General features: G+C 41.4%; 1 pseudogene; it reads left to right on the top strand.

The window, feature by feature from the left end:
* Nucleotides 1-5501: 5501 nt before the first annotated feature.
* On the top strand, nt 5502-6431 carry LOC119537342 (annotated as a pseudogene).
* The last annotated feature ends 11849 nt before the right edge of the window (nt 6432-18280 follow it).

Raw genomic sequence — 18280 nt, 5'->3', positions numbered from 1 at the left:
ATTGGTTGTAACTATCGTATATAAGAAAGTGCCCGCGCTAGCCTCGGAGAGACAGCCCACAGGGAGCCGTGCCTGACGGCCGCATAGAGGTTGTTCTCCCACGGGGTGTAGGGCCTCGTGTGGAATATGTAACAGAGAAAGTTTTCTTCCTGGCTCCAGTAAAAGGCTTGCATTTACTACCGCTGTGTGCCTCAAGTGTTGGTTTGTCTGTGTCTCTCCCTCTTTCCCTCTGTTCTCCTCGCCGGCCGAGGACAGGGCGTGTGGGACCGAGCGAGAAGGCGCCGGACAAGTGGTGGCCCGTACGGGGACTTCGAACACTCGACCAAGCTCTGACCAGCTGAGCTGGTGGTGGACAGCGGACTTCCTGCGCCCGGCCAGCGCGAGAAGGTGAGTGCTCCTTTTACGTGAGAGTCAGGGCCCGTGGATTCTCAGGCGGTCCCGGGGACTCGGAAGAGCTCTCCGAGTGGTTGAAAGTACAGTGCCGACTGCAAGCATGGGGCAGTCTGAAAGTTTACCCTTGTTAGCTCCTTTAAAAGCCCTCCTGAAGCAGAGGGGTATTTCAGTTAGGAAAAGCTCCCTACAGAAGTTTCTTAATGATGTTGAAATTTTTGCCCCCTGGTTTCCCTCCTCCGGCAGCCTCGGTCTGCCTTCTTGGCTGAAGTTTGGTCACGATATAGATTGGGCGCGTCGGACTAACGTTTGTCTGAATCCACCTTTAGTCCCTATATGGGAGACCGTTCGCGCGATCCTTGAACTGGGGGTTGGCCGCGAGCCACCCGGGAGGCGAGAGTGTGTGCAGCGGTCCAGGCACTTAGAGGAAGAGAGAGCCGGCGAGAAAGGGTGGACTGGATGCAGATGGGAGCTCCCACCTGGGCAATGTTTCCTTGACATTGAGAACACACTGCTAAGGGCGGCCACATTCTTAGAATTGTGTTCCATGTGTTACTTGAGAAACTCTCCTTTCTTACAGTAGGCATTTCAATGCTGTTGACTGAAATGAATACATTCATGTTATAGTACTGCTTTGAGGTGGCGCGCGCCTGTAGTCCCAGCTACTCGGGAGGCTGAGGCAGGAGGATCGCTTGAGTCCAGGAGTTCTGGGCTGCAGTGCGCTATGCCCATCGGGTGTCCGCACTAAGTTCGGCATCAATATGGTGACCTCCCGGGAGCGGGGGACCACCAGGTTGCCTAAGGAGGGAGTGGAGCAGGGAGATCGGTCTGTGGCTGACTGTGAACAATCGATTGAGATGACTCACTGCCTTCGGACTGTCTATTTGCATAAGAGAAGGAAATGTCCTGATAAAGAGTTTGAGGTCTTGCTTTCCAGAGAGATGATTTAGAATTGTCTTTAAAACATAACATAAAACAAAACAAAAACCTCATTTTACTATCACAGTGCAAATCATTTCCATAACATGCACTGGAAAGTTTTTCCCTGATGGATTGTCTTTAGAGTTTAAAGGAATCTTATCATATAGCTGCATGCACTCTGTACTAAAATGATGAACTCTTTTAATTTACAGATCTTTGTTTGCTGATAATTTTATTTTGCAGCGGCATAAAAATTTAAGATTGTGGATTAAAAGAAACTCTATAAGGTGGAAAAGGAAAAATTTGCTCTGAAATAATATGATTTTGAGGTTTTAAAGCTATAATTAAAGGCCTTAGCCATGCCCCAGATTTTACGCTGGCCATCTTGTAATTTCACAAGTATCCAAAATTAAGCTCCCCTTAATAATAACCTTTCCAGGGTAGAAGTCTCTCCCTGAGAAAAATGTTTTTCTTTTCTCTTCCAGCGCATCAATAACTCGTGCTGTAACCCATCAGGAGACAACCCCTCGGAGTGCAATTGGAATACCTCTACTGTCCCCCTAACTTTCCATTCAGTCTCCTTTACAGGAAAGTGCATCCGCCCTCGCTCAAATAACTCTCCCAACCTCACAGCCTGTGCCAGCTATTCATCTCCCAGCGATACGGCAAAATTTCTCATTCCTCATAACTCCTCCCAATGGCTCTGCTCCTCTACAGGACTTACCCCCTGTCTCAGCACGACTGTCATCAATGAATATAAAGAAACTTGCCTCCTGATTGTCCTTATCCCTAGGGTCCTATACCACAGTGAGGAAGACTTCTTCCTCCGCCTGGAAACAACTGCAGTTCCTGCCACTCTGCAAAAGCGAGAACCCATCACCGCCCTCACGATTGCCTCCCTCCTAGGTCTTGCAGGCGCTGGCACCGGGATTGCTGCATTAGCCAGTCAAAGTTCCGCCCTAACTCAACTCCGGGCTGCTGTCGACGAAGACATCCGTCACCTACAAGACGCTATTTCCCATCTTAAAAATTCTATTAATTCCCTCTCTGAGGTGGTGCTCCAAAACCGCCGAGGCCTCGATCTTCTGCTCCTCAAAGAGGGAGGCCTCTGTGCCGCCCTAGGGGAAGAGTGTTGTGTGTATGCCAATACCACAGGTCTTGCAGAGAACAGTCTAGAGAAGGTCCGGGAAGGACTGGAAAAACGTAAAAGAGATCGTGAGGCTGCCAGTTATTGGTCCAGTTTCTTCGCTCCCGTCCTCCCATATATCCTTCCCTTTCTTGGCCCCCTAATAATAATTATTCTAGCTCTTGCTTTAGGACCATACATCATTCGCAGAATCGTCCAACTTGTGAGGAAGCAGACCGGTGCTATCTTTTACCAGCAACTCGCCACCTCTGATGACCACTGCTCCGGAGGACCAGCCAATCCTCCGCGACCCCGTCGCCATCGGTCGGCTCGACGGCCACGAGGCTTTTCTCGGTCGCAAAAGCATCGCACCGACGCCGCGCTCCGGCTTCTCTGAACTGTTGGACTTTGAACCTCCCTCCGCCTGTGATTCCTTCACCTAGCCCGCAGCAGCTAAGCCATCGACAATCGACAAACCGCCTTGTCACTGCTGAGCCCCCGACTCGCTGAACTATCGTTGATTCCCTTTACTCCTCCCTCATATTGAACAGCAGGCTCTCGACTGATCGATCCCCTTCGGGGTGGGGCACTCTGGGGCAGGGTTCGCGGCAGAGTCCATAGCCATATCCCGGATTTAGCTGATAGTTCCAGCAGTCTCAAATTTTGTCTCAGGCGAGTCTCGTAGGCGGGAGCCCGGTGACGGCCGCACGGGGCTCTGGCCATTGCACAGAGACGCCTAGTGACGCCTTTGACGCTGGATGCCACTCTCCTGTCCCAACTATCACTACCCAGTTACAAGGCAAAGTCCGGTAGGGAGAGTCACGTCGTTTCCAGCTCACGGGCTCTCCGGTCTCTATATGAGGTAAGCATTCTGGTCGGTGCCAGAGGTTCTGCCGTGAAATGGCAGGGGCCTAGTCCAGACTCCCCAAAGCACCAAAACATGTAGTGGGTCACTCAAGCCCACGGGAGTACACTCATCAATGGAGACACTGGGTGAAATATATAAAAAAGGGGGAGATGTGGAGAGCCGCTTCCCGGGTTGGGGCCTAGTGAACGAGCCGCGACCTGCTCTAGAGTTAGGGCCTGTTGGACACGCCGAGACCTGCTATCGAGTTACCCCCGCCCATCGAGTGAGCCAAGATGGCGCCTGCATCCCGTTTCCGCATATGACGCTTAGGGCGGCGGCTGCCTGCTAGCCTATTGTACACGCTTACGTAGTGCCTGCACATTGGTTGTAACTATCGTATATAAGAAAGTGCCCGCGCTAGCCTCGGAGAGACAGCCCACAGGGAGCCGTGCCTGACGGCCGCATAGAGGTTGTTCTCCCACGGGGTGTAGGGCCTCGTGTGGAATATGTAACAGAGAAAGTTTTCTTCCTGGCTCCAGTAAAAGGCTTGCATTTACTACCGCTGTGTGCCTCAAGTGTTGGTTTGTCTGTGTCTCTCCCTCTTTCCCTCTGTTCTCCTCGCCGGCCGAGGACAGGGCGTGTGGGACCGAGCGAGAAGGCGCCGGACATAAATGAAAGATATTTTAGACAAAACTCAATAGATTACAAGTATAAAACAATACTAAATTTATTAAGTTCTCACCAAGAGCCAAGAACTATACTAATCAACTTGCAAGCAACATTTTATTTAGTTTCACAACACCCCCAAGAGACAGATATTAGCAGTTCCATTTTTTAGATGCTAGGAGGGTGAAAAAATTGCCCAAGTCAAGCACTAGGTATATGGTGGGCTGCGATTTGAATCAAGGACTGTGTAAGGTAACATCAGTCCACAATAAAATTATAAAATCTTTAAATATTGGAATTGGATGATATAATAAAGGTGATTGAATGAAATATCCCATCCAGTATTTGTGCCCTTGAATAATATCTGCTATGTGATTATTCAGGCTGTGCTTGAATATTTCTGGTTATGAGTAGTTTCCCGCACATTAGGACAGTTGAATCCATGATAATCCAGCTGATGCTTGAGTGTTAAGGAAGACTATGGCTTTCTGTTTTGTAGATTCTATTTGTTTCCTTTGGAAATAAATAGACTAGTATTGAACTTAGACTAAAATCATGAATTGCATTTTAAATGTGGTCTACTAATCCATTTCTTTAACTTCTGTAGAACACATGCAAAGTACATGACTAAAAAAGTGAGCCGCATGGAAGACGCTTATTGTTTGTCATACAAAACCCCTTCTCGTGTTGGGAGCTGTAGTTAGTAGTCTTCTGGCCTCTACCCCTTTCAACCAGGAAATCAAGTTACGGTAGACCAATCATAGGCTATTGCTACCTTAGGCACAGGAGAGGAATATATGTCCTAAATTTAGGCTATGATATTATTTCCCTGGGATTATTCAAATTATCAACAAGGCAAGACAGTTTCTCACTGTTGATGAAGTTGTTGAGTTACAAGTATGGCATTGGTCAAGAAGTTATTTTCTTGGCTTGTAGAATGAAGTTCTGTATGAAGGAAGCTGGGACCATGGAGCTACAAAGAATCAAGGAAAGGCACTACCAGCTGTCCAGCCAGTCCGCTATTTTGAGTTGGGATTTTAGGAAGGAAAGTTAACTCAGACTAATATAACTAGTTTTCACAGAGTATGAATCCTATGTTTATTAATTAAAGAACTCATTCACTACCTTTTCTTACTACAGTTAAAAGAAAATTTAATCATTATGACTTAATATGCATGACATCAATATATACATGTTAAATATGAGAGGAAAAGACAAGAGCCCTTAGAAGAACCTCCTTCATTTGACTTTTAAATTCCTAAGTTGACATTTTCTATTAAAAAGTTTTGAGATGTCAATTACAATGCCCTTGAAGTCTCTGATTCCTACTCTGGTCAACCTCAATAACTTGTTTTCCCAGAGAAGATGGAAAACTATGCACTATGAATCTCTTCTGAGGAGGAAGAAAATAGTGTTCTCCACAGAATTTCCCTTCCCCCTGCCCATACATACATGCACTTGTGCACACACTAGAACACAAACATGCACACATGCACACAAGAAAGTGCACTTATTTTCTCTTTTTTAACTTTAGAACCTGCCGAGAATATAATGGATCCCAGAAATTATTCCACAGGGACTATGTTCATCCTTGCAGGGCTGACAAAATGCCCTGAACTCCAGCTGCCCCTCTTCCTCTTCTTCCTGGGAATCTATGTGGTCACAGTGGTGGGGAACCTGGGCATGATCACACTGTTTGGGCTCAGTTCTCCCCTGCACAATCCCATGTACTATTTCCTCAGCAGCTTGTCCTTCCTTGATTTCTGCTATTCCTCTGTTATTACCCAGAAAATCCTGGTGCACTTTGTGTCAGAGAGAAATATTATCTCCTACGCAGCATGCATGACTCAACTCTACTTCATTGTTTTTACGATTGCAGAATGTCATATGTTGGCTGTAATGGCATATGACCCTGTGCTGCCATCTGTAATCCATTGCTTTATAATGTCACCATGTCCTATTCAGTCTGCTCCTGGATGGTATTTGGGGTGTATATGATGGGCTTGATTGGTGCCACAGCTCACACAGGCTGTAGCCTAGGAGTGATTTTCTGTAAGGCTGATACAATAAACCATTACTTCTGTGATCTTTTTCCACTACTGGAGCTCTCCTGCTCTAGCACTTACATCAATGAAGTGATAGTTTTGTGCTTCAGTGTATTTAATATCTTTGTCCCAACTCTTGCCATCCTTGGCTCCTACGTCTTTATCATTGCCAGTATCCTGCGAATCCGCTCCAGTGAGGGCAGGTCTAAAGCCTTCAGCACATGCAGTTCCCACATCTCAGCTGTCACTGTTTTCTTTGGTTCTGCAATGTTCATATACCTACAGGCATCAACTGTCAGCTCCATGGACCAAGGGAAAGTGTCTTCTGTGTTTTATACCATTATTGTGCCAGTGTTGAACCCCATAATCTAGTCTGAGGAATAAGGATGTCAAAGTTGCACTAAGTAAGATTTTTGAAAAACGAACGTTCCCATGAAAGAGAACATTTTGTTTTCACAAAAAGTTATAATTCCTTGAGAAAGTTCAATAAGGAAACAATCCAGGGACAGCAATGTATGTAAAGAAGTAACGAGATTATTGCCAGCACTACATTATTTGGAAGAAAGTTGCCAAATAGGACTTGATTCATAGTGTCACTCACATGGAAGGCCTGGTCATTTCTGGGATGCCCTAGTGTCCTTTCAGAGTAAACCATGTTAGCTAAAATCATTGCTTTAATCTTCAAAGGCTTTCATGTGGGCACTCATAGTATATATGGATAGAATATTGCACTTTGTTTTGCAAGACTTATCTATCATAATTTATGTAGTGGATCTACCTAGTCATTATTCCTTGATCTTCTGAATACTCTATGTACCTGGGCTTGTTTACAATATTTTTGAAAAAGTGATCTCTGAAATAAATAATTTTAACCATTTGAAATCTACAAAATTCAACCCTTAATGCTTACTAATTGCACAGAATTATGTTACAGGATACAGAATATGGAGGGATATGCTTCATGATAAGACATAGCTTCTACCCACAATGAGATAACACTCTGGTGGAAAAGACTGATAATGATATTCAAGGATGAATACATCATGTGTATTTTGACATTTTTTTATGCAATATTCTTTCATCCATAGGAGAGAACCTCCATTTTCCTGAGAATACTACCCTCCTTACTCCCTTTCCATGATGATCTCTTACTTTCCTATTCACATTATTATAGAATCTCAGATTTAAAAGTGACCTTCTTTGACTATGCATCAAAACCATATGGATCGTTTATTCCATGGACAACTTAAAGTTGGAAAATTGTTTTCTGATCAATAACAATAACCTTCTTACCGAAAGACTCACTATCCATCTTGGAAAAACAATAAGCAGAAAAATATTTTCAAGTAGCATATAACTTCCTGAAACTTCAACTGAGAATTTGTGAGTCTCCTTCCCTACCTAGTAGAGGGATAATATAAATATAAAGGTGACTCAAACTTGGATAATAGTTTGAGGTGACATCCAAGCCAGCAACTCCCTTTTCTACCCACCTTCCAATTAAGCTCTCACCTGATCTTGAGAAGAGCACCCAGAAAACTCTTGCTATTTTTCCTGGGAAGTAATAGTTCTCATTAATAAGTCTCAGCAGCCCTTGGTGGCAATAGTCCCCAGTGTTTTCCCCTGTCAGCTGCTCAGCTCATACATCTTCTTTTGTTGGTAGTAGCAGTGCTTCGATATTTTTCCCAATTCTCCCATGAAGAGCGACTCTGAGACGAAGACCAGATTTTTTTTCAATATTATTAGAATGTCTTCTAGATGACAGCTTGTGATTGTGTTCTTTCTGATGATCTGAACATCAAAGTTTCCAAAGAAGTGACATTAAGGAGACAAGCACAGGCATCTTCATATAACATCATACCCTTGGCTATTCATTACCTTTATGCTGTGCCCAGAGAGCAGGGATCCTGACCCCTCTTTGACCCAGCATGAGCATTTGCATACCATTCAAGTGTCTATTTAAAATCATCTGACTTGTCTCACATGCATGAAACTGTGCTGGTTTTGTCATGAGCTTTCCATCCAAAGTGAGATGTTAATACCCCTAGAGATATCAACCTTTAACTTTCCCTATAAAACCCAAAGTTGTGATGAGAACGAGGAAGGTATTCTCCTCCTTGAAACCTAGTAGAAACTTCCTTCTTGGCTTTCTATGTACTAATGAGTCCTTATCTCCATCCCCCACTTTTTCAAAAAAATTCAATTTTATTGAGATATATTCACATACTGTAGAATCATTCAAAGTGTACAACCACTTGTTCACAGTACCATCATATAGTTGTGCATTCATCACCCCAATCTATTTTTTGAACATTTTCCTTCTACCAGAAAAAGTGAAAATAAGAATAAAAAAATTAAAGTAAAAAAACACAAAATCATCCCCCACTCCCACCTTATTTTTCATTTATTTTTTTGTCCCCATTTTTCTACTCATCCATTCATACACTGGATAAAGGGAGTGTAATCTATGTCATTTATTTCTGCTTTAATCCTTGTTATTTATTTTCTTCTACTTGGTTTAGGATTGGTTTGCTGTTCATTTTCTAGCTTCTTCAGTTGATCCATTAGTTCTTTGATTTTGGCTCTTTCTTCCTTTTTAATATATGTGTTCAGTGCTATAAATTTCCCCTCAGTACTGCCTTTGCTGCATCACATAGGTTTTGGTATGTTGTGTTCTCATTTTCACTTGTCTCTATATATTCAGCAATTTCTCTTGCTATTTCTTCTTTGACCCACTGATTGTTTAGGAGTGTGTTGTTTAACCACCAGGTATTTGTGAATTTTCTAAGTCTCTGATGGTTATTGACTTCTAATTGTATTTCATTGTGGTCAGAGGATGTGCTTTGAATAATTTCAATCTTTTTAAATTTATTGAGGCTTGTTTTATGTCCCAGCATATGATCTATTCTGGAGAAAGTTCCATGAGCACTAGAAAACTATGTGTATCCTGGTGATTTGGGATGTAATGCTCTATATATGTCTGTTAATTCTAATTCATTTACCAGATTGTTTAGGTTTTCAATTTCCTTATTGGTCTTCTGTCTGGTTGATCTATCTATGGGAGAGAGTGATGTGTTGAAGTCTCCCACAATTATTGTGGAAACATCAATTGCTTCCTTTAGTTTTGCCAGTGTTTCTCTCATGTATTTTGCGGCACCTTGATTGGGTGCATAGACATTTACGATTGTTATTTCTTCTTGCTGAATTGCCCCTTTTATTAGTATGTAGTGGCCTTCTTTGTCTCTCAAAACATCCCTGCATTTAAAGTCTATTTTATCTGAGATTAATATTGCTACACCTGCTTTCTTTTGGCTGTAGCTTGCATGAAATATTTTTTCCATCCTTTCACTTTCAATTTCTTTGTGTCCCTGTGTCTAAGATGAGACTCTTGTATGCAACATATTGATGGTTCATTTTTTTTTGATCCATTCTGCAAATCTATATCTTTTAATTGGGGAGCTTAATCCATTTACATTCAATGTTACAACCGTGAAGGCATTTCTTGAATCAGCCATATTCCTTTGGTTTATGTTTGTCATATATATTTTTCCCCTCTCTCTATTAATATCCTTTATTGTACCCAAACCAAATCTCTTTAGTACTGAACCTTTCTCCAAGTCTCTCTGTCCTTTCTTTGTTTCTCTGTCTGTAGGGCTCCCTTTAGCATCTCCAGTAGGGCAGGTCTCTCGTTAGCAAATTCTCTCCGCATTTGTCTGTCTGTGAAAAATTTAATCTCTCCCTCAAATTTGAAGGAGAGCTTGGCTGGATAAAGTATCCTTGGTTGGAAATTTTTCTCACTCAGAACTTTAAATATATCGTGCCACTGCCTACTCACCTCCATGGTGGTTGCTGAGTAGTCACTACTTAGTCTTATGCTGTTTCCTTTGTATGTGGTGAATTGCTTTTCTCTTGCTGCTTTCAGAACTTGCCCCTTCTCTTCCGTGTTTGACAGTGTAATCAGAATATGTCTTGGAGAGGGTTTATTTGGATTTATTGTATTTGGAGTTCACTGAGCATTTATGATTTGTGTATTTATGTTGTTCAGAAGATTTGGGAAGTTTTCCCCAACAATTTCTTTGAATACTCTTCCTAGACCTTTACCCTTTTCTTCCCCTTCTGGAACACCAATGAGTCTTATATTCGGACATTTTATATTATCTATCATATCCCTGAGGGCCGTTTCGATTTTTTCAATTTTTTTTCCCCATTCTTTCTTTTATGCTTTCATTTTCCATTCTGTCATCTTCCAGGTCACTGATTTGTTGTTCAACTTCCTCTTGTCTTTTACTGTGAGTGTCCAGAATCTTTTTAATTTGGTCAACAGTTTCTTTAATTTCCATAAGATCATCTACATTTTTATTTAGTCTTGCAATGTCTTCTTTATGCTCTTCTAGGGTCTTCTTGATATCCTTTGTATCCCGTACTATGGTCTCATTGTTCATCTTTAGTTCTTTGAGTAGCTGCTCTAGGTGCTGTGTCTCTTCTGATCTTTTGATTTGGGTGCTTGGGCTTGGGTTACCCATATTGTCTGATTCTTTCATATGCTTTATAATTTTCTGTTGTTTTTGGCCTCTTGGCATTTGCTTAGCTTTTTAGGGTTCTTTTAGGATTTGTAGGCCAATTGAAGTCCTTATCTCTAATTTATCAGATCTACAGCTTCGTGTAGTACACTTTCTCTAACTAACCAGCAGGTGGCGTCCATGAGCCTCCTGTTCTCCACAAGCCAGTTCTCCCCTGCTTTGCCTTTGTGGTGAGTGGGGGAGTGAGTCTTGTGGGGTCCAATTGGTGTACCATGCTTGCGTGTGTAGTTGGTGTTGCCCGCCCTGTATATGGAGCGTGTTTCTGGGCAGTCAGGGAGGGGGGTGGCTCTAACAATCAAATTTCCCTGGTGATCCTGGAGTTTTAAAGCTGCTGCAATAGTCTAATCCTTCAGTTCAGTCCTGCCACAGTTTGTCTCTGCCACTGACCCACAAGTTCTTGGTATTGGCGTATGGCTCCTGAGACTTGCGAGTGGGTCCCTCTTCCAGGCCATGCACCCCCTGGTCCTCTGTTGAGGGATGACTGTGCTATGTCACAGGTGAGTGCCATCCTCCCTGGGTGGTTCTGGGTTCCTGGGCTGTGTAGGGAGGCTCCTAGTCTGCTGAAATGATGGCTGAATGGGGCTTTGTTAATTCATACTGCTCCACCATCCCAACTCTGGGACAATCTACTGAGGTTGCAGGGTAGGCTAATGTCCATGCCCAGTTTTGTGGTGTGTGCCTGTTATTTGAAGCACTTCTGTCACACTGGGTTGTCTGGGGCAGCTCTGGGCTATGAGGCTGGCGATGGGCAGGAGTGTTTCCTGTCCACCAGGATGATGACTGTGAGCGGACACCCCCCTTCTCTTGGGAAGTTGTGATGTTTAGTGAATTTTCTCAGCCACTGGATTATTGCCTTTTGTCTCAGAGCTCTCTTAGTTCTGCTCTTGTCTTGACCTGCCCAAATTGCAAGTCTTTGAAGCTTTCTGTATTGGGCTTCTTAGAGTAATTGAATTAGAAAAAGAAAAAAGGATTAAAGAAAAAAAAAGGGCCCTCCTCACAGATCTAATGGGTTATTGAAATGCTAAGAGACAAAGCAATTAGGGCCTTTAAGGAAAGGTCCACAGGGCAGAGAGATCAGCTTTTCTTCAGGATTTGCATATGAGCCTGAGGGCCTGAGCTCTGCCCTTCCCCTTTCTATGTTCACCAGAACTCCAAAAATCCTCCGCTTTTAATTTTGGAGTTTTTTGTGCTGTTTTTTCTATGCCTGTCTCCTCTCTACTGGGCTGGCTGCTCTCAGATTCTCTGGTGTCTGGTCTCAGTCTATCTATGGTTGGAGTCTGGATCAGTAGAATGAGTTTCCGATAAGGGCTGCCACTGCAGTTCTCCCTTCTCCTTCCCGGAGCTGACAGCCCCTCCTCCCACGGGACTGAGCCTGGCAGGGAGGGGTGTGGGTCCCCTGGCCACAAAAACTTACAGATTTCGCTGATCTCAGCAGTTCCACATTTTCATGAGTGTTGTATGAAGTATGCCCAAAGTCAGATTGCTCTGTGGTGTCCAGTCCACGCAGTTCCTGGCTTTCTACCTACTTTCCTGGAGGAGTAACTAAAACATACAGCTCACCAGTCCGCCATCTTGCCCCTGGGCTTTTCTTTATAGGAAGATTTTTGATGACTGAATGTCTTTACATGTGACTGGTTTGTTGAGGTCTCCTATTTCTTCTCAAGTGAGTATGGGCTGTTCATATGTTTCTAAGAAATTGTCCATTTCCTCTAAGTTGTCTTGTTTACTGGCATACAGTTGTTCATATTATCCTCTTATGAGTATTTAAATTTTATTTTTGGATCCATGGTAATAAATTCCCTCTCATTTAAGATTTTATTTGCATCTTCAATCTTTTTTACTTTGTTAGTTTAGCTACGGGTTTGTCAATCTTGTTGATCTTCTCAAAGAATAAACTTTTGGTTTTATTGATTCTACTGTTTTATTGTTCTCCAGTTCATTCATTTCTGTTTTAATCTTTCTTTTTTTCTTTTCTTCTACTTGTTTTAGGTTTAGTTTCCTGTTCATTATATAGCTTCCTTGGTTGTTCAGTTAGATCTTTGGTTTTAGCTCTTTTTCCTTTTAAATATTTGCATTTAAAGCTATAAATTTCCCTCTCAGCACCACTTTGCTGCATCCCATTGGTTTTGATATGCTGTACTCTCATTTTCATTCATCTCCAAATATTTTCTGATTTCTCTCACAATTTTTTCTTCAACCCACTGATTGTTTATGAGTGTGTTGTTTAAACTCCATATATTTTGAAAGGTCTGGTTCTTAGTAGTTATGGAATTCCAGCTTCGTTCCATTATGGTAAAGAAAGTGCTTTGTATAATTTCAGTCTTTTTTTAATTTACTGAGACCTATTTTTTGCCCCAGCATATGATCTATCCTGGAGAACATTTAATGAGCACTTCATGGAGTTTTGTGATGCAATAATCTATATGTATGTTAGGTCTAATTCATTTATCACATTGTTTATGTTCTCTATTTCCTTACTGATCCTCTGTCTGGTTGCTCTATCTATAGAAGGGAGTGGTATATTGAAGTCTCCCACTATTATTGTAGAAACATCTATTGCATCCTTCAGTTTTGCCAAGGTATGCCTCATCAACTTTGGAGCTCTTTGGTTGGGTGCGTAAGTATTTGCGATTGTTATTTCTTCTTGGTGAATTGTCCCTTTTATGAAGTGTCCTTCCTTGTCTCTTATGACATTTTTGCATTTAAAATCTTTTTTGTTTGATATTAATATAGCTACCCCTGCTTCCTTTTTGTTACAGCTTGTGTGGAATATTATTTTCCATTCTTTTACTTTCTTTTTCCCTTGGGTCTAAGATGAGTCTCTTGTAAGCAGCATATAGATGGATCATACTTTTCAATCCATTTTGCCATATGTATCTATTAATTGGGGAGTTTAATCCTCTTACATTCAAAGATTTTACTGTAAATGCAGTAGGAACCAATCATCATATCCTTTGGTTTTTATTTGTCAGATTTATTTTTTCCCTCTCTCTTTTTATACTTTAAGTTACTCTTATTAATACTCTTAAACTCTGTGCCCTTCTCCAGACCTCTCTCTCCTGTCTTTTTCTTTCAGCCAACAGAACTACCTTTGGTATTTCTTGCAGGGCAGGTCTCTTGTTAAAAAATTCTCAGTATTGGTCTGTGAAAATTTTAAACTCTTCCTCATTTTTGAAGGACAGCTTTGCTGGATAAAGAATTCTTGGCTGGCATTTTTTCTCTTTCAGGATCTTGAATATGTGATACTGCCTTCTCACCTCCATGGTGCCCACTGAGTAGTCAGAACTTAATCTTATGTGACTTCCCTTGTTTGTGGTTAATCACTTTTCTCTTGCCACTTACAGGATTTTCTCCTCTTCAACATTTGACAGTCTGATTGGTATGTGTCTTGGAATGGGTCTATTTGGATTTATTGTATTTAGAGTTCAGTGGTCTCCTACGATTTGCGTAATTATGTCTTTTATAAGGGTTTGGAAATTTTCCCTAATTATCTCCCCAAATACTCTTCCCAGCTCTTTACTTTTTCCATCTCCTTCTGGAACACCAATGAATCTTTTGTGTACTTCACATTGTCCATCATTTCCCTGAAATCTAATTTAAATTTTTCCATCTTTTTCACCACTTGTTCTTTTGTGTGTCTGCATTCAATTGTCCTGATGTTTAGTTCTCTTATTCTTTCTTCTGCCTCTTCAAGTCTGCTGTTGTGTGTCTCTACTATATTTTAATTTGATCTACAGTATCTTTCATTTCCATAAGAGCTGCTAATTTTCCATTTACACTTTCAAATTCTTCTTTATGCTCTTCCAGTTTCTTCTTGATGCCCTTTATGTCTTTATCCAACCCACCGAAGTTATTGTGTAGATTTGTATGTATTTCTTTGATAATTTGTTCCAAATTCTGTGTCTCCTCCACCTTTTTAATTTGGTCATTTGGCTTGGCCATATCTTCTGTATCTTCATGTGCTTTTTTATTTTCTTCTTTTTTGGAATTTGATTATCTTCATAAAGGTATTTTGACAACTGATTTCCCTTGCTCACCTAAGATTTTATAGTTGCTAGTGTTTGCATTGAAGGTCTCCTTTGGCACTTGGTTTACCTGTAATTCCCTGCCAGACCAGGACTCAAGCCTCCTGGAGGAGAAGCAAGCCTATTTGGACATCTGCAGAGAATTTGGCAGAATAGCAGTTTGTCAGAGTGCACTTTACCTGTCTTCTCAACAGATGGCACTCTTGGGCCACTTTCTCCCCTCATGCCTGCTTTTCACCGACTATGGCTGCTGGCTAAGTGGGGTCAAAAACAGGTAAAAATCCAGACAATGCAGCAGATCTCTGTGCATGCTGGAGTCTGCAGCCCCAGGGGTTTGGGGTTAGCATTGTGCATGTTGGTGGAGAATCCACTTGAGGGCATCATGGGTCTGGTGATTTCAGGCTTCTGAGTGGAACTACCTCGGGCTGTGGGACTGAGAGATTCACTTTCCTCAGACCTCAGCTAGCTCAGAAGAGCCCTGTTATTCATCAGCCCACAACATCCCTGCCTGCCGTGCAACCATGGACATCTGCGGTGGGGGAGAAGCTCTTAGTGCTTCCATGTGGCTCTCTCTCATCTCCAACTCTCCCCCTGTGCAAACTATGAGTGCCGCAGGCTCCATGGAGAAGGGATGCAGGCTGTGCAACAGAGAATGTCTCTCTCACCTGCTACTTGTCATATAGGCTCTGTTTTGCTCTGCATCCCCTCTCCTTCCAAAGGGAAGGTCCTCCACTCTTCCTCAAACTTAGGTCCCCATAGTGGCCTGCCTCAGGGTTTGGGATAGTCACTGTATGCCACAGTAATGTCTCTGTGTGTGGCTAAAACAAGTCTGTTGGTTCCCAAGACCCACATGGCTGTTCCTTGAAGCAGGAGTGACAAGGGTGCCCTCCTGAGCTGGTTGTGAAGATGGGAGGGTGGGAGTGCACAGTTCCTCCCTCACCCACTCTAGCTGACACATAGCAGCCAGCCCCAAGGTGGTCACAATTAAATAAACTCACCCTGTCCTTTCAGTTGCAATGTCTCCAATTTTTCATCCAGATCTTCCCTATGTAATGTAGAAGTCCCTCTCTGGCCACTTGTTCCCTGGAGCCACTATCCCAGTCATTTTTACCTTTTCTCTAGTTATTCCAAGGTGGAGAAGTCAGCTCTGCCTCTACTATTCCACCACTTACCCAGAAGTCCCACAGCACAAAGGGTCCAAAACTGCAAGGGAAGGGATCTCATCACTGCTGGTTCCCCAGAAGACCAAACTGCTTGGGTCAGAGTCAGTAGATGGCAGCTCTGCAAGCCCTTCTTGTTGAAGAGGAGAGGTCTGCTGAGAGTTTTAACTACAAATTTGATGTATCTTCTTTATTAATAATTTCTGTTCCCACTTGTATTATCTTTACCCATTTTTCCTTTAATTTATTTCTTTGCCATTTTCCAACTAATTTTATGCATTTTATTTTTGTATTGCAAGTATTCAAGGCTCTCATTTCTCTCTATACACTACTTCTGTTGCATCCCATTCATTTTGATATGAAATATATTCATATTATTCTTTCCCTTTGACCCATAGTTTATTTAGAAGCATTCTTAATTGTTGAATCCATAAATGAAGATGAAGGTGTTTACTTTTTGTAAACGATTTCTAGTATGATTTCATTACGATTAGACAAGCCAGTCATTTTTTTCCCATTCTTACCATCTTTTATATTACATAATTGACTTATTTATTTTGCTCATGGTAGGTGGGCTGAAGACAGAGATTTGGGTGTGTTTTATTTGTTGGTATATCTTTAGTGCCTAGAACACTGCAAGGAATAATAATATTTGCTGTATGAATGAATGAATGAATGGGTAAAATATTTTGCTGCTTTCTGGTTTATTATCACTTTTAAGAGGATCTGTCACTTTGTCATTCCTTTCAAAGTCATCTGGCTTCTCTCTGTTCACTTTAATTTTCTTGCTTTTTCCTTTTCTACAGCATCAATAAAATGTCAAGGAATAGTTTTATTTTGTTTTCCCTGCTTCATCTATGCTGTCCTTCCTCATCTCTACATGATCTGCCCATCCCTCTTTAACATTTGGACTTCTTATCTAATAATGTCCCCTCATTTGCTCTGCTCCAACTACATAAGCCTGTATCTGCAGATTCACATCTCTCATTGGTCCTGGATGGTGCTCAGCAATCAACTCTTCAAACATCTTCTTTCTATCATGTTCTCTATTGTCTCCTTCTCTTTCATATTTTCTATTTTCTGATGTCTCTGAGCTGCAGTCTAAGTAATTTCTTCAAATTCTTCTAGTCTTTTCGAATTTGGCTGCTCCAGTTTCAGTGAGTTTTTTAAAAATTTCTCTAACTTCTTTCCTTCCTTCTATTCTTCCTTCCTTCCTACCTTCCTTCCTTCCCTCCCTCCCTCCCTCTTTCTTACTGTCCTTGGACATTTACCATATATCCTGTGCACAGAACAGTTCAATGAACATTATGTTTTAAGGAGGATCTAGTTATTTTGTATCAAGATGGTCCACCAGAGTATCTAGTTCACCATACAGCAGGGAGTGAAATTAATATATTTTATTTGTTATTGTTGCCTTTATAGAAATTTATCATTGTTGGCTTAAAAATGTTTTTCCTTTTATTCCTCCTTCTGCCTGAGATTAGATGAATCTTCACATATATATTCTCTAGCTCTTCTATTGTTAAAGCTTCATTTTTTAATTTAATTCTTTAATCCACATGGAATTTATTTTGGCATGTGGAATATAATTATATATATACATATATATATATTGTTTTTTCTAAATAGCAAACACATTAACCTAGCACTATTTATTAAATGTTCTACCATTCCCTTATTGGTTTGAGCTGTAATCTTTTCTTTATTGTGTTCTACATAGTTATAGTTTTGTGGTATTATTTCTGGGATTTCTATGTTTTTCCAATGGTCTATCATTCTAATACATTTTGAATGAGTAAGCTATGAATAGTTTCTCTACTTCCTTCCTCTCCATGGCTCCCTAATCAATTGCAATCAATTTTCTGCTTCTACCAGTTCCATGAATCTTCTCTTCCCATATCTGTGGATTTTCAATACAAAAAGCATGATCTGATGCTTACCTCACCCAACCACTCTCCAATATTTAACACTACAGTACTTAGCACTACCTTTTTTCTTTATAAATAATTCATTTATTAACTTTTCTGTTACCAGGAAAATTTTTTTTCAGTAAAATGTGCAAGTTCCCACACATGTGCCTCTCCAGATACAGTTTTAGAATTGCAGAATGCTCTGAAAGGAAGTTCCAAATCACCGGTCACTCAAACAGTAATGTCATATTGTGATGAAAAGCTTTTTAAATGACACTCATGAGGTCTGCCCACAACATGTTCTGATGGAGTAGGTCTGAGATGGGACCAGGGGCTCATCATTTCAAATGGCACCTGGATGGATCTCACTTATAGCCAGGTTGTGAATCTTTGATTCATCCCAGCCCTATTATTGTATAAATGAAGAAATTAAAATAGTTATTACAAGATTTTAAAAATGGATCAAACAGACAAACCTATCTTGAAAGTTGTTAATCTGAATGAAAAATGGCTCTGCTATATAGCGGCAAATCCAGAACTGTACTCCATTTAATATGGCTTGAGTGCAAAACAAGTAGATTACAATATCCATAAAAATTCCTTTGAAATA

This window comes from Choloepus didactylus, chromosome 6, assembly GCF_015220235.1.
Source record: "Choloepus didactylus isolate mChoDid1 chromosome 6, mChoDid1.pri, whole genome shotgun sequence".
NCBI classification, from domain to species: Eukaryota; Metazoa; Chordata; class Mammalia; order Pilosa; family Megalonychidae; genus Choloepus; species Choloepus didactylus.
The sequence above is the reverse complement of the archived record's forward strand: the minus strand, read 5'-3'. Positions and strand labels throughout refer to the sequence as shown.